Raw genomic sequence first — 16,925 nt, forward strand, 5'->3', positions numbered from 1 at the left:
AATGCTGGCTACACCTCCTTGGCTACTGCAATTTAACATAACTTTACTGATTGTCCTTCAGCCAGTTTTCCATCAGTGTGATGGTGCCGGTTTGAATTAGTTTTGTAAAAAACCAACACGGGTTCTGTATTAAAAGTATTCAGTACAAGATATTACAAAAGTTGAATGTTACTTTTGCAGCCAGGTTGTATTTCAATTCATAAAAACTTGCAGACCTAATTTAAGTGCCTTTGTTAGAAAGCTGAAGTCCTGAAAGAGCAGAGGTTGTTTGAGATGTCTGCATGATGCTAGCAGATATTACACAGGTTCTGCAGGAAACCGTGATATTCTTCAGCTCCAGCCTGGAGACCACACAGGATACCCTATAGTATCAAAAGTGGCATTACGCATTAATATTTAAAACTGAATCATTCCTTTATTTTCCATCTTTAGTCAGTGGAGTGTGGCAGTCACATGCAATAAGTAGTTCAGAAAAGGGGTCTGGCTTATAAGCGTATAAATCTACTGTGTTTTCTCCTGGAAGAGACAGTCTTTTTCTCTTTGACTAATGAAAATTGACAATAGAGCTCATTTTAGCTAACGTTAATTATCCAGAAGACAAATAGCTACAGCTCAACTAGGCTACCCACACAAAGACATCAAGTGACATTTTAGATTCCCTAGGGTACACGAAATACCTTCACAGGGCTAAGAGAAAAGACGTAGGACCTATAGGAGAACAATTCTCTTCTGGAATAGCTAGAATATCCTAAATATCTCAAAAACACTAGATTCCCATCTGTATACAATGGAATTAAGCCCCTACGTTCCACTTAGTGTTTGAATAGATCACCACCCTGCTCTTCTCCTATCTCCTCACCCTTTTGCTTGTAGTTTTAGTCTATAACTCTGTGCTAAGATCCATTCACCGTTCACCTTACAGCTTTTAGTCTATAAATTCTTATTACAATAAATAGATCCTAGTAGATAATAGTCCTTTTCATATTTGATAAATATTACCCAATTAATATACATGCAAAAAGCTTAACAATCAATTAACATGCAACACCCACATCTAATTAAGCTGCTCCAACCAGCATTAATTCAGTCATAAACGGAAACTACCACTGGGCAGCTTGAGGAAGTCTCAATGAAAGTGTAATTGTACTGGGGAGAAAACATGAAAATCATCATCTTCATTATTGTCACTACCTGGTGTGTCAGAAAGGATGCCCAAAGGATGCTTGTTTGGGGACCTCATTGCTGCTCTTCTGACCTGGCCACTGGAGAGAGATTTCCCTTTATCTTTCTCTTTTCCTTTCCTTCCCTACTTTCTGTCTGGGAGCTTTAAACTGGTGCATGCCATCAATTACAAACCCTAAAAAGGAAGTTTTCTTCATTCATGATTATTCCAACTTCCTTTGTGCAACAACTGTGTTATCAGAGACCTACCAAAATATAGAAGCAACAGCACAAAGAAAAAGAGCAGAAGAAGCTGGTATGTCAGTGAGTTGGCTTGACACAGAACTGGGATGTAAACGGTGTGTATATCAAGATCAGACATCAAGAAAGACTTTCAGGTTTTTCAGTCTGTAAGCATTTAGATTAGACAATCCATCTCCTGGCATATAACTGCTGAAAAAGCAGATGGAGATCAACAAAATCTCTTGTAGTACTGCATCTGATTAAAAAAAAAAAGAATTGTATAATTCCCTTTTTTCCCCCATCAGCATTATATTCATAAAATTGCTTTTTTTTTTAGTATCTGTGCTTTCTTCTTTACCACAGCATATAGTTATTTAAAAATTCATCAGAATAAAATGAGGTATCACACAATATTTTCCATAAAGATTTTACTTTTTAGATAGCGTGTCCTGAAACCTCCTGAGAATAAGCTAACTCTGGTTTGTAGCAATACCCAAAGCTTTCTTACTTGTTTGCTGTGTTTAGTTCTATAGTGTTACTAACATTCGTGCATTATTTATTTGGTTTAGAGCTGCTGGAGAAACAAGCAGAAATAAATCTCAGTTACTCCAGAAAAGGAGCTTACAAACATACCTTGAAAGGAAGCTTGAACAGGAAGACGAGACATCTCAAGTACGTGCTGAAAAGACCTATCCTCTTCATAGCCTGAAAGTGAAGTAACTTTCATGAAAGGATTAGACTGCTTTGGACAAAGAAAGTCCTAAGGAAGCATCTGAGGCCACTGAGATCATTCAAGTTAAAAAAAAAAAAAACAACAAACAAACTCAAAACCAATAGAAGATAGCTAGCTGGTTAGCTAGACATACAGATTACTTTGGAAATTATTTTTTCTAACTTTTTTTTTTTTTTTTCAATAGTATTAAAAATTACTGCAGGCATTGATAACATATGTCCATATATTCTGTATGGTTTGCTTAAATATTTTTTCTAGGGCTTTAATATTTTGTACCTGCTATGAAAACTAGTTTGCTGCTAGATAACTGCAAAAGTGAGATTTCATAAATGATTATAAGAAATCATATAGTAACATTACGGTTGAAAAAATAGACAGAAGTGTAGCCAGGAGATTAGCTAGTAGAGGTAATTACAAAAGTGTAGTCAAGTGATTAACTAGTAATTACTCAGAAGTTTTGCAGTTCTTTGCTCTTATGACTAGATGTTCCTGTACACTAGATGGGAACAATGTTGAAACTGACCATATGTGATTGAGTTAAACTTCAAGATCAAAGAACAAGGATAAGAACAAAGACTTCAAGGACAGCCAACAGAATTTCAAATGGGTCAGTGGTCACAAAAGCAGCCCTTTGACTCCAATGAAGAACCATTGCTCATGATCAGATGTAGGCAGTACTATGATAACCAATTACAATAATTTTTATGTATATGTACACTAATCTAATTAATATGTAATTAGTTACTCTATATAACCTGTTGTGCTGAAGCTGTGGCATGCACGCTAGGTGGAACTATCCCCTGTGCATCCAGCGCTGCAATAAAGAATGCCTGCTTTCTAAAACTCCAAAACGAGTCTTAGAGAGTTTCTTCGACCGGCTTTTCGGTATCAGGATAAGTATATGCCTGGTTTTTGCAAGCTGGAATGGCACCTATCAATGGGAAAAAAAAAAAAAAAACAAACAAACTCTTCTTAAAAAACTTTAGATCAATACAAAACAAAAATTTCCCTTCCAGGAGATATTTTCACTCATGTGCTGTGAGCTGTGGAAAAGCTTGGTACCAGGCATCTCTTTTGTTATGATGTGCATTTTAAGCATGGGATAAGAGCAAAAGGCTTGAAAATATTGGCACTGATTGAAAGCTGAGGGCCCAGAACCATAAACAATGTAGTGATGACTAAAACCTGTGTGACTGTGTAAAGCCCTGGGGGTGGAATGTGACTCACTGAATAAGACACCATAATGGAAGAAGGCTCAGTAGAGGTGGGCAAGGGTGATAGGCCTGTGAAGCTCAGAGAGCCATGCAAAGAACCTGACTTTATTTCAACACAAAGGGGACCAAGGGGTGGCTTTTTTTATAGATAAACAGCTATCAACAGTTGAGTGGATCAACTGGTGGTTGTAAATATTTCCCTGAGTCAGCCAGAGCAGCACAGGAGGGGTGAATACACAGCTCAGCCCAACACAGAGTACAAAACCTAGACAACCAGCAAAAGAATTTCAAAGACACCAATGGCCTTAGGCTGGCTTCAACCTATGTATTCCTTCCTGGTGACTGGGGATGCCAATGTATTAATGGTGAGCATTTTATAGGGACCAGTAATGGGGATCGCATAGGTATTGTGATTGAACTGTGTATTGCACTTGCTATATTTTGCTAAGTGCACTTACATTTTTATTGTGTTCTCAGAGTGTTTTGTATCACTCTGCTAAATCAGAAATCCTGTGTAACATCAAGTATCTTAAAATAAGTAAATTTGACATTAAACATTACACCCTCTATACATGGAGTATCTCAGATAACCTGTTCAGAAAGTATTGGACTCTGACAGACGGTCAAGTACTAAAATGTCCCAACCTCAACAACTCAGTCCTAACCTGCCTCAGTGAGGAGCTCTCCAGATTGGCTACCTCAGCCTTGGTGGCTAAGACTGTCAGTAACTGTAATCATGTTATTGCGTACTCACAGGTAAAATAGAATATGATTCTTAGGGACTGATGGCTTTGGAATTGCAGTCATAATGACTGATAACATGCAAGAATAACAATTAGCAGTGTGACATTAATATCAATCAAGTGTCATGAGACTGACCTTCTTTATTAGCCTTTTAAACAATCTCATCATATATGTGTCCATTTCCCTGATATTTACATATATAGGTGTATATATACTTAGTTGCAGCAGATGTCTTCATAAAAGGTTCTTTCTGCAGAAAAACCTGAGATTGAGCTTCTTATATGACCTTTGGTTTGAAGAATCACTCTCAACTGCTTCTGTCTGGAGGCTTCAAAGGCCGTAGTCTTCTGCCTCAGTTCCGTCCCCACTGCAGTTCTCACCCACCTGGTGGGAGCAGCTGTTTGCTTGGGAAGCACAGTTGGCTGGCTGGGCACAACAGCCTTTACAGACCTGGGGTTGGGGAACAATAGCCCTTTGTTTCAGGAGGTGGGGCAGGGGCACTTGCCATCCTCCCCTGCTGGGCCCCAGGAGGCAGATGGCATGGAGGGAGGGAGTGTATTGGTTTTGTGTGGCAAGGTTTTGGGGGGGGGTGGGGGGTGGGGGGGTGGTGGTTACAGGGGTGGCTTCTGTAAGAAGCTGCTGGAAGCTTCCCCTGTGTTCGAAAGAGAGCGAGCCCATACCAGCCGGCTCTAAGACGGACCCGCCGCCGGCCAAGGCCGAGCCGATCGGTGATAGTGGTAACGTCTCTGTGATAACATTTTTAAGAAGGAAACAAAAGTTGGGACAGGGAGAAACAGCCGCCGGAGAGAGGAGTGAAAACATGTAAGAGAAACAACCCTGCAGACCCCCAGGTCAGTGAAGAAGGAGGGGGAGGAGATGCTCCAGGCGCCGGAGCAGAGATTCCCCTGCAGCCCGTGGGGAAGACCCTGGTGAGGCAGGCTGTCCCCCTGCAGTCCAGGGACGTCCACGGCGGAGCAGATCTCCACCTGCAGTCCGGGGAGGACCCCACGCCGGAGCAGGTGGGTTCCCAAAGGAGGCTGTGACCCTGTGGGAACCCCGCACTGGAGCAAGTCCCTGGCAGGACCATGCGGATCTGTGGAGCAGGTTTTCTGGCAGGACTTGTGACCCCGTGGGGGACCCACACTGGAGCAGTGTGCTCCTGAAGGACTGCACCCCGTGGAATGGACCCATGCTGGAGCAGTTTGTGAAGCACTGCAGCCCGTGGGAATGGCCCACGTTGGAGAAGTTCATGGAGGACTGTCTCCCATGGGTGGGACCCCATGCTGGAGCAGGGGAAGAGTGTGATAAGCCCTCGCCTTGAGGAGGTGAAGGGGCAGAAAATAACGTGTGATGACCATAAACCCCATCCCTGTCCCCCTGTGCCGCTGGGGGGGGCTTGGTGGTGAAATCTGGGAGTGAAGTTGTGCCCGGGAAGAAGGGAGGGGTGGTGGGAAGGTGTTCTGAGATTTCGTTTTATTTCTCATTACCTTGCTCTGGTTGATTTGTAATAAATTGAGTTAATTTTCCCAAATTGAGTCTCTTTTGCCTGTGACGGTAATTAGTGAATGATCTCTCCTGTTCTTATCTCGACCCGCAAGCTTTTTTTTATATTTTTCTCTCCCCTGTCCATCTGAGGATGGGGGAGTGATAGAACAGCTTTGGTGGGTACCTGGTGTTCAGCCAGGGTCAACCCATCTCAGGGAGAGAGGAGAAAAACATTCCCAGAGGCATGAGCAGGGCCCTGTGCCAAGAGGGCTGCACCTGCCATGGGCACCCTGCTCTTTCTGGCCTGGGGCCTGAAGCACAGGTGAGCTATGGTCACAGGCCTCAGCCCAGCAATGCTGAGAACGACTGATGATGACAACCTTTGAGCCTAGAGGGAGAGTGGAAGGGTGATTTCAGCACCAGAGCAAAGGGGCAGATAGTCAAGAGTGCATGTGGGAGGGGGGTTGTGGTGGGCTAACCATGGCTAAGGACCAAGCTCCCACCCAGCTGCTCACTCCTGCCCTGTTCCTTAACAGGACAGGTGGAGAAAATAGAAAGCTCATGGGTTAAGATGAAGGCAGGGAGATTGCTTACCAATTGCTGTCATGGGCAAAACAAACTTGACTTGCGGAAAATTAATTTAGTTCCTTGCTAATTGAAATAGATTAGGATAGTGAGAAACAAAGTCAACTATGAAAGCAACAACTTTCCTCCCCCCTCTCCCAATAGGTAGTGGAAGTATGATCTCAGCACTAAAATAGTAGATACTCAGAAGTGTGCATGTGGTAAGTGGGTATAACAGTTTTATCTGTATTACTACTACATCTTTGTGTTCATTCAATAATTTGGATTTGTAAAACATTAATTGATCTAACATTCAGTTCTTAGCTTTATATATATGGTGTGTTCCCTTTTACCTGTAACATGATTCTTAGTGTAACATTCTGCTGCTCTTCCTGGAGCAGTTGAAACATTGCCACAGAGCGTTAGCAAAAGTTTGGTGATAGACACCCTTCTCTAAATTGTCTCTCTTTTAAAGCAAGTTCCTGTACGAGGAAAACCAGATGTGTGTACCTAACTCAAACGTACACACATGCCAACATACAGTCATCTTGAATTAACATGACAACACAGATGAAGTCTCTCCCTTTCTGTCAGGGCCATTTGTTTATCCAGTGTCTGATAAGACAGAAGTAGTACATTGCTAGCCCTCCCTCTGACCTTTTATTAAACAGACTTTTTTATTTAACAGTAAGTAACAATTACATTTGTTTTCTGAAGTTGTTTTCCCACTCTTTATTTTATCTTCCTCAGAATTATTGCTGTCACACCACACGAAGTAATTTGTGTTATCGCTGATTAAATAAAATGGTCTTCTCCATGCATCAATATGCAGATCACTGCATACAGTATGTGACCAAGTAATTGGAAAGAAAAACAGTTGTAGGTAAGGGTTTGTGAGAATTGCAGTATTAATGTGGTAATAGGAATAATTCTTAGTCAGCTGTGGCTTACTGCTTTCTAATACCTATGTAATCAAAAGGCCAGTTGATTAACAGTTAACCTACTTATCTATGTAGGATTTTTTAAATAGGATTTGTGCAGGTTCTATTTTCATGTTTTCCAGGTATACTTCACTGTGTGAAATAGTTACTGGGTAATCATATATACATAGAATAATAAATAATAATACAAGAATAATTTTATCTAAGCTATTAAAATCATTGTTGCATAATAACTTTGGCCAGCAGCAAGATTTTAAACAATTTAGTTGTAGCATCTACAGCTTAACAGAGGAATTAAAAAAAAAAAAAAAAAAAGCATATAATAGGTTCTACTCCAGTGTTGTATTATATCAAATACTTGTCTAATACTTGATATATACCTATTTTTCCATAATTTTAGAAAACTATTTATTCACTAATATGAATAGCCTTAATATCCTAGAATGCACATTACCTTAATATGATTCTGTATCATCATCTTGAATAATGTGAACCTTAGCATTGTTTGCAGTTATTACCTGCCATCTTTACATCAGTTATTCTTTGAGACTTTTATCGCTTAATATGAAAAACTGCAATGTAAATGGTTTTAGTAGTGTACTGGTTTTGGCTGGGATAGAGTTAGTTTTCTTTATAGTAGCTAGTACAGGGCTGTGGTTTGGATTTGTGACCAAAACAGTGTTGGTAACACACTGATGTTTTAGCTTTTGCTGAACAGTGCTTCCACAACATCAAGCCTTTTCTGTTTCTCATACTGCTGTGCAAGTGAGCAGGGTGGGGGTGCACACAGAGAGAGCCTTTTAACTAAGGGCTGAAGTAACAAGAGAAGCAGCAAGAATGAAACTGAAAGAAGGTAGGTTTAGATTGGACATAAGGAAGAAATTCTTTTACGGTGAGGGTGGTGAGACACTGGCACAGGTTGCCCTGGGAAGTTGTGGATGCCCCATCCCTGGAAGTGTTCAAGGCCAGGTTGGACGGGGCTTTGAGCAACCTGCTCTAGTGAAAGATGTCCCTGTCCATGGCATGGGGACTGGGTTAGATGAAGTTGAAAGGTCCCTTCCAACCTAAACCATTCTGTGACTCTGTGATTCTATGATTTTAGGCAGTTGGCAGGGGACACAGCCAGGACAGCTGACCCCGACTGAACAAAGGGGTATCGCATAGTATATGACGTCGTGCTCAGTAATGAAAGCTGGGGAAAGAGGGAGGAAGGGAGGGAGTTATGGGCATTTGTCTTCCCAAGTAACCGTTACGCATGATGGAGCCCTGCTTTCCTGGAAATGGCTGAACACCTGCCTGCCGATGGGAAGTTGTGAATCAATTCCTTGGTTTGCTCTGCTTGCGTGTGCTGCTTTTGCTATTAAACTGTCTTTATTGCAACCCCTGAGTTTTTACACTTCTATCTTCCAATCCTCTCCCCCGTTCTGCTGTGGGGGAGTGAGCGAGCAGCAGTGTGGGACTTAGCTGCCTACCAAGGCTAAGCCACAACAAATAGAAAACTAAAGAGTATTGCATTTTATCTCTTTCCTTATTAGTCCTGAACATGCTTTTTTTGAATTGTGATCATTACTTCTGTTTAATCATAATACTGAGAGGTGTTTGCTCCTTGAGCACCAGGCAGACCACTTTTTATGATATAATTAGATTAATATAAGCACTATCATCTCGAAGGAATACCAAACTAAACCAAGTAAGGCCTGCTATAAGAAAGACTGCTTGTATCTGTCTTCACATATTGGGATGACTGCAGATGAGTTGTCCAGAAAATGGAACCAATTAGCTTGTGTGATCTTACAAAGTTTGTTTTCTTTAGGGAAGCTGTTAAAAAATTGTTTTTGACATTTTAACAGATTAACAATAATGAATGAGAACAACATAATTTCTAGACTCAACCCATATTTCCTTTTTAAAGAACCAGACACATTTTACCGCATTTCTTTATTATGAAATTGAACTACAGTTTCAGGCCTGCTTTCTCATTTTTCTGTGGATGAACGCAATTACTCAAAAATCTGTCATACACTACCTATAACAATTGTTTTCTAAAGCAGATAATTTGAGTCTGCAAGACTTCATAGCTTTTGCTGGAAGTTTACGATTGACAATTGGGACTAAGTAACAAAGTTTAAAATCTCATAGACAAATAAAATGTGTTGATGGAAACAGATACACAGAATACTAATATTTAAACTATGAAACAAATATTATCAAACATTGAGTATTATATTTCATGACATCTGGTTCATGGTACTTCATAAGTGCTGTTAAAACATTCAAAATGTATGAATTTAAAATCTAATCCAGGCATATCTGATCTTTCTTCATACTCTGTCCCTTTCAATAGGAGTTAGGAGAGTCTGACAGATTCGGTACTGATTATGGACTCCCTAGGGCAGAATATTTGTTTCTGATTCTCATCTGCACTGTTTCCTTCTTTAGTTTTAAGGAAATCACTTTAATCTCCCTCTATTGACTGCTCCAATCCTTTGACTATCCTGTCTACTGAAGAGAGAAATGGAATCCCAAGGAGTTTGTTTGTCAGAAGGTAAAACACACTATTGGCATTAAAGTTGCATAAATCCTAGAATCCAACTTCAGTATTATGTTCTCTAGTTTTCTTTCATATTGTTCATATTTGAAAAGAGAGGTTTAGGTACTTAAATTTGGTACTATGATTTCTTATATCTTGGGAATTAGAAAGGTATAGTTTTTGCATCTACTTGCAAGACACCATCTTAGTCATTCAGACACAAGATGAATGTACCAAAAACAGGGTACAGTTAACAGAAAATGTGAATATGTAGTATTAAATTCAGCATACAGTGGACTGTGTTTGCTAATAAACTACTAGAACATTTCCTGGCACAGATCTGACCCATTCCAAATAGCACTTGCCCTAGCAATTCCTGGACATAGTTTATCTGTTAAATTGTTCTTGCCCAGTATGCAGTGTTTGGGAACCCAAGGCACTTTACCAGCATAGAAACAGGCTGTATTATGGCAGTTGCCTTCAGTGCCCAGGAACAGTTCTGACCACTTTTAGTGCAGACTTAGCACTATTAGTGTAGATACAGCCATAAGATCTTGCTAAAATGCTTCTCATTACTGAGGATCTTCAATCTGAGAACTAAGAATTGTACTTAAAAATCAATATGTATACAAGACTAAGAAAAATAATTTTAAGTCCTGATAGCCCTTCACATGAATTAAAAAGAATATATGTACTTACAAGCATAGTATTTTCTAACATCAAAGATGGAGGAAAAGTGAACTGCTAACATATTTGAATGATCAGAATAGAGTCAGTCAATCAACTTCTTTTCCTGTGTTCATTGATTTTTCTTCTCAAGAACATGAACTTAATTCTGTGTGCTTGTCCAGTTGTGACTTCATGACCCTCATTCTTCATCCCCTTTTTTTCCATTTTCAAGTAGACAGAGGTTTGGAACTCATTGCTTTTCTCTAGAGGGCAGTCCAGGGAGAATACAAAAACATATAAATATTATCTGCTGCCAAAACCTTTAAACCTTTAGATCCCATATCTAACAAATATCATCTTTATATCTATACACCTTCTATTTCTGTGTGTTCTTTATAAGTGCAAACACATTTCCCTTAATGCAGTCACTGTACCCTAACTTTGTGTAACCTATGAAGTATATTTTGGTGAGATAATTAAATACAGGTTAAAAGAACCAAACACATTTGAGTGACTTACTTGCAGTCACCAAAGTAGTTAGCAGGAAGACTGTGTCTTCTGATGTAACTGCAAGAGTGTGTTTTCTTTGTAATGAGCATAACAATACTAGGTCTCTTTGCAGGTAAACAGAAAGCAAAGATCACTTTCAAAACTTCAAAATCTTTTTTTCTGAAATATGCCTGCAATATTATTCTTTGTTTCATATACCACTGAGCTCTTTCAAATTTCTGATTCAATGGAGCATAGCTTTTATCACTATCCCCTGCTTCTTCTCTGACTTTTAGACATCCCTTTTCACAAAGAACTAGCAAAATGCATCCTTATTTCATGATCTTTTGATATTGAAACCTTTATTCCTCTTTGAAGTTCACTTATCTAGCATTGTATACTGTCACTACTTGCAATACCTCATGGACAGGAACCTAGAACTTGTGCCTATGATGTTACACCTACCAGCAATATTGTAAGGTATTGTCAGTCAGTCATCTCTCAGAAATAATAACCCTTTCTACTCAGTCTTTTTTAAAGAGATGAGTTTGAAATAGAGTCAGTTTGCCGTTCAATTAATGATAATATAATCAGTAATATAGTTGTACTTGCTTTGGGCTATGCAATAGCCCAGTAGCAATAATAAATTGTTGTTGTACAGACTGCATATGTGCTTTTGTACATGTTGTACAACATGTAGTTGTACGTGCTTTGGGCTTTGTAATAGCATAGTAACAATAATAAATATTTGAAGTGGTGTCAGCAAGAGCCTTGTTCTTAATACTGGAGGAGACAAAAAATCCCATAGAAGGGTTAAAGAGATAGCAACTATAGGACAAAGCTGATAGTGCTTTGTATAGTGTGTTTTAAGTTTCAATTAAAGTTTATGTTCAGTGACATATAGTTTATCACAGACAAGATTAGAATCACAAATAATTAGGATCTAACGCACAGCTGTACAACTCTGTGTAACAAGTTTTTAAAAACACTGTTTTCTGAGTTGCTTCTTACCCAGGAGAAGTTGCCAACGATTCTCCTCCAACTACATTTTAAACATTAAGCAGTTAACCCTTTACCCTGTATTGATAGCAGTTGTACTTATAAAGGATTTCCAACGTAAGTACAGAAATACTCATTTAGCTTTTCTGTTATTCTGGGACCACAATTTTTCACTATTTTTTTTTTTCCTTTTAATATTGTGATTCATGAATGTATCATTTTAAAGCTTATTGCAAAATGTACGAATGAGTCCCAAAACCATTATTTCACTCTTTCTTTCAACCCTTTGCAAATGCGTAGGGCCAATAATACAACACTGTCATCAGATAAGGGTATTAATAAATGTGAAAGCTATAAATGCAATAACCATACAGAGAGAATGATATTAATCTCACTTGAATTTCTATATGTACAATGTACGTGTGGAAATAAGCTATAAACACAAAAAATGTAGGTGTTTAATGTAGGTTTCAACATATAAGCCAGGTTGGTGGAGGCTTGGTGTGGGATTCAGTTGTCTAAACATATGCACCTAATGCCATTTAAGGCATTCTATAGAATCCAGGAAGTCTCCTTAAGGTCAGAAAATAAGGGACAGTATGTACAATAGTCCCATACATCTCTGGACATACGGCCTAATTTGGTTGCCCACATATGGGTAGCTAGTGTCATTTGATATTCCCTTGGGGATCTTGCCTGGTCTTCAGTTGCTGCTCAGAAAAGACATAAATCTCCCATTGAGATATGTTTGAGATATGTAGAAGGGTCGTAGCTCTAATAGGGGAGCAGTAGAAGATCTGTGCCCAGATTGGCAGCTGAATGTTAGGAGAAATGCTTTAAGGCATCTCAATAGCATAAGCTACCTAGTTGGTGGCAACTGTATGGGCCCTGTTTGTTTAGACACCTAAATCTAGATGTCTTGAACCTGGAGCTGAATGAAAGTCCGGAAATTGTGGATGTTGCCAGTCAGCTTTAGAGGGTCTGGCCTGAAAAACAGTTGACATGAATCATTCCAGTGCAGTTGACCAGAGAGTCAAGAGTCACTTCCTATGTTAGATTAAGTCAGCAGTGTAGATGTCACCTAAAGGTCTCCATTCATTATGCAGGAAGTCTACAGGATTAACTCACCTATATAAATGTAAATCATAGTTGTCCACATTTGACTAGATGAACGCAACTCAGAACAGCTTATATGCCACTATTCATTCCATAATAACATGTAAAAATACCATTATTCTTGAGATGACTGTCCTGAAACTTCTATTTATTTCTTCCAGCATGTAATTTCCTATGCAGTCTTTTAAGTTTAAACAATCTCTTGAAAGGTCAGATGTCGACTACTTTGATCCATTTCAACATTTATAAAAGGTGATGTTTAACATGGCTTCCTGATGAAACAAGCTCCATCATTTTTACAAAAAATGCTTGCTCTATCAGCCGCTGAAACACCAGCAATTCTGAACGCAAGTGACTTAACAAAGCCAGTTTTAAACATATATATGTATTCTTCCCTAAATTATGTGTAACTGAGGGAATGCTTTCTATACATACAAGTCATTACTAACAAAACAAACAGAAGTCTAACAACTAAGTGCACTGCTCAGAACAAATGCATTCTACAAACACCAATTCTGTTCTTTTAAAAAAAAATCATAATAAAGAAAACAAAGAAAATAGAAGTTGTAGAGACATTTTGTCTTGAAGTGGAGAGTGGACTAATTTGTTAATCTACACTTCATGACTGGAGAAAGCATCATATAAAATAAAACAAGTTTAAAATATCACTTCCTGTTTTAAACTGTTGACTTTTATAGTTTAAATAGAACATGAAAATTATGAAATACCAGGCAATGAAATACCAGGCAACAAGATACCTCAGAAGAATGTTGCACATATATAGTTGTATTTTAAAGTTGTAATTTTTACCTCAAGTAACTGTCTCAAATGGCACTAAATTAAAAAAAAAAAAAAAAAAAAAAACAAACAAAAAACCAAAGAAGCAATATTTTATCAGAATATATTTTTTGTTCTATATTTTATATTTTATTCTATATATATTGTTAATCTTGCCAAAGAAACATCAGAAACTGAGACAACACAAGTAAAAATCCATTTTGGACTGTCAACGGAGCAGAGCTATAAGTGGCATCAGTCCCCAACCTCCTTTCTTGTTGAAATTGGAAAGTACATAGTGAATGAATACAACAACTAAGAAGGAAATGGCTGAAGCATTTGGATTTCAGCACTGAATGTTGAATTATTTCCTTGATTCCTCTGTAGATTTTTAATGTGATGCTGAACAAATTACTTCAGTGCAACTGTTCACAGGTGATCCATTTCTTATTCTATAGTGCTTATACTGAAAATCAGGGCTCCCACCAGCAAAGCCACTAAGCATTTGCAACTTTGAATGAGAAGTGTGATTGGAAAATATTGCATAGTATGAGAGTGCTGATGCTCAGAAACAAAGCCCCCACATTTTCTCTGCTGTTCCTTCCTCCTCATGCTCTTCGCCTGCTCCAGTGTGAGGTCCCCCACACATGAGGCAGTCCTTCATGAAATTCTCCAACATGGGTCCTTCCCATGGGCTGCAGTTCTTCACAAACTGCTCCAGTGTGAGACCTTTCCTGTCCCTCATGAACAGACTGCTCCAGCGTGGGTCCTCTGTGGGCCCACAGGTCCTACCAGAAAACCTGCTCCAGTGTCGGCTCCTCTCCGCAGGCCACAGTTCCTGCCATGAACCTGCTCCAGCATGAGCTCTCCATGGGGTCAAAGCTTCCTTCAGGGCACATCCACTTGCTCCACCGTGGGGTCCTCCCCGGGCTGCAGGTGGATATCTGCTCCCCCGTGGACCTCCCTGGGCTGCAGGGGGACAGCCTGCCTCACCAGGGTCTTCCCCACGGGCTGCAGGGGAATCTCTGCTCCGGCGCCTGGAGCATCTCCTCCCCTCCTTCTGCACTGACCTGGGGGTCTGCAGGGCTGTTTCTCTCACATATTCTCACTTCTCTTTCCTGACTGCTGTTGTGCAACAGTTTTTTTCCCTTTCTTAATTATGTTATCACAGAGGTGCTAACAACATCATTGACTGGCTTAGCTTTGGCAAGCAGTGGGTCCGTCTTGGAACCGGCTGGAACTGGCTCTGTTGGACGTGGGGGAAGCTTCTGCTGTCTTCACACAGAAGCCAACCCTGCAGCCCCTGTGCTACCAAAACTTTGCCACACAAACCTAATACAATAATATGGGTATGATTCTGTCTAGTAGATATATTGTAAAGACAAACTCCTTGATACTTATGAAGGACTTATCTATCATAAAAAGTGCCACAGAAAAGCTTATGAGGAATGTAAACTCTTCCTTGAATACATATTTATTAAATAATTTCTATACATAAAAAAGCCTGGGGGTCACTGTAGAACAAGGATGAAGTAGGAGTATGGAGTTGTTTCTAGTATGAGGTCACACAATTAAATACTTTGCCATTTATATAGAGAGAGACAAATAAAATCAGTTTAACTTGAGCCTTATTTTTCCTTTGTTTTCCATATATTTGATGCATATTTAAATATATATAGTAACTGTCTGTAGGAAAGTTCAGCCTATCACCATTCATCTGATGAAATTTTACTGCACTGATTCTCATCTGCAAGGAAAATTCTCTTAGCTTAGCATTCTAATTTTTTTATTTCTCTTGTAAGACCACTGTACTGAACTACATCTCATATGGAATGTCAAATCATGCTCTTTGTTTGCTCCCTTTGTTCATCTAATAATGTGTCTGTTAAGAAGGCCAGCAGTCAGTTTGACACTAGCTGCAGTTCAGTAATTTGTGCTTAAATTAAAGCTCCAGTTCTTGCTCTCTTACTCTTTGTTGATTGGTGCTTTTCCTGATAAGTACTGATGGTGCCTTTTGAACAACAGGTTTCTTTATGGATTAAAATTACATACAAGATGAACAAGAAAGGGAGATTAAGTCAGTGAATTACTCTTACTCTGTACCACTAAGCAAGTGGCAATGCTAAATTATATTTTTATGTCCAAAGTTGGTAGTAGAAAGTTGTTACATTGTTCCAGAAGCAGAAGTGAAATGAGTTGGGATAGAATCATAGAACAGTTCAGTTTTGAAGGGACCTTCAGAGGTCCAACCTCCTTACAATGGGCAGGGACATCTTCAACTAGATGAGGTTGCTCAGAGCCCTGCCCAACCTGTCCTTGAATGTTTCCAGGGATGGGGCACTTAGCACCTCTCTGGGCAACCTGTGCCAGTGGCTCACCACCCTCCTTGTAAAAAAAATTCTCCCTTATATCTAGTCTAAAACTACCCTCTTTTAGTTCAAAGCATTACCCCTTGTCCTATTGCAACAGGCCCTTCTAAAAAGTTTGTCCCCGTCTTTCTTATATGCTCCATTTAAGTACTGAAAGGCTGCAATAAGGTGTCCCTGGAGCTTTCTCTTCCCCAGGCTGAACAACCCCAACTGTCTCAGCCTGTGTTCATAGGTGAGTTATTCCATCCCTCTGATCATTTTCATAGCCCTCCTCTGGACCCACTCCAACAGGTCCATGTCTTTCTTGTGCTGTAGACCCTGGAGCTGGACACAGTACTCCAGGTGGGGTCTCATGAGAGCAGAGTAGAGGGGCAGAATCACCTCCCTCGTCCAGCCACACTGCTTTTGATGCAGCCCAGGATACGGTTGGCTTTCTGGGTTGTGAGTACACCCTGTCAGCTCATGTCCCACTTTTCATCCACCTCCAAGTCCTTCTCTTCAGGGCTGCTCTCAATCCCTTTATCCCCCTAGCCTGTATTGATACTGAGGTTTACCCCAACGCGTGTGCAGGACCTTGCACTTGGATAGATAAAGCTCAAACCTCAGCTGCAACAATTTCCCACTCCTCTCTACTTCATGTTGCAAAATAGTATTAGTAGCATTTGAAAGTCCATTCCCTATGTTGTTTCTTTACATTCAGCAGTCTGATGACATATTGGAGGGCTTACATGTCCCCACTTCTATAACCTGACTTCCACAGAATGAAAGGGGTATACACACCACAACTAGCTTGTAAGTGACTTTAAACTGTCTTATCTGGATAATTGAAAGCTCTCCAATATGTCATCAGACTGCTGACTGTATTTGAGTACATGTGGCAGGGAAGTGAAG

Source organism: Accipiter gentilis, chromosome 13, assembly GCF_929443795.1.
Source record: "Accipiter gentilis chromosome 13, bAccGen1.1, whole genome shotgun sequence".
Classification (NCBI taxonomy): Eukaryota; Metazoa; Chordata; class Aves; order Accipitriformes; family Accipitridae; genus Astur; species Astur gentilis.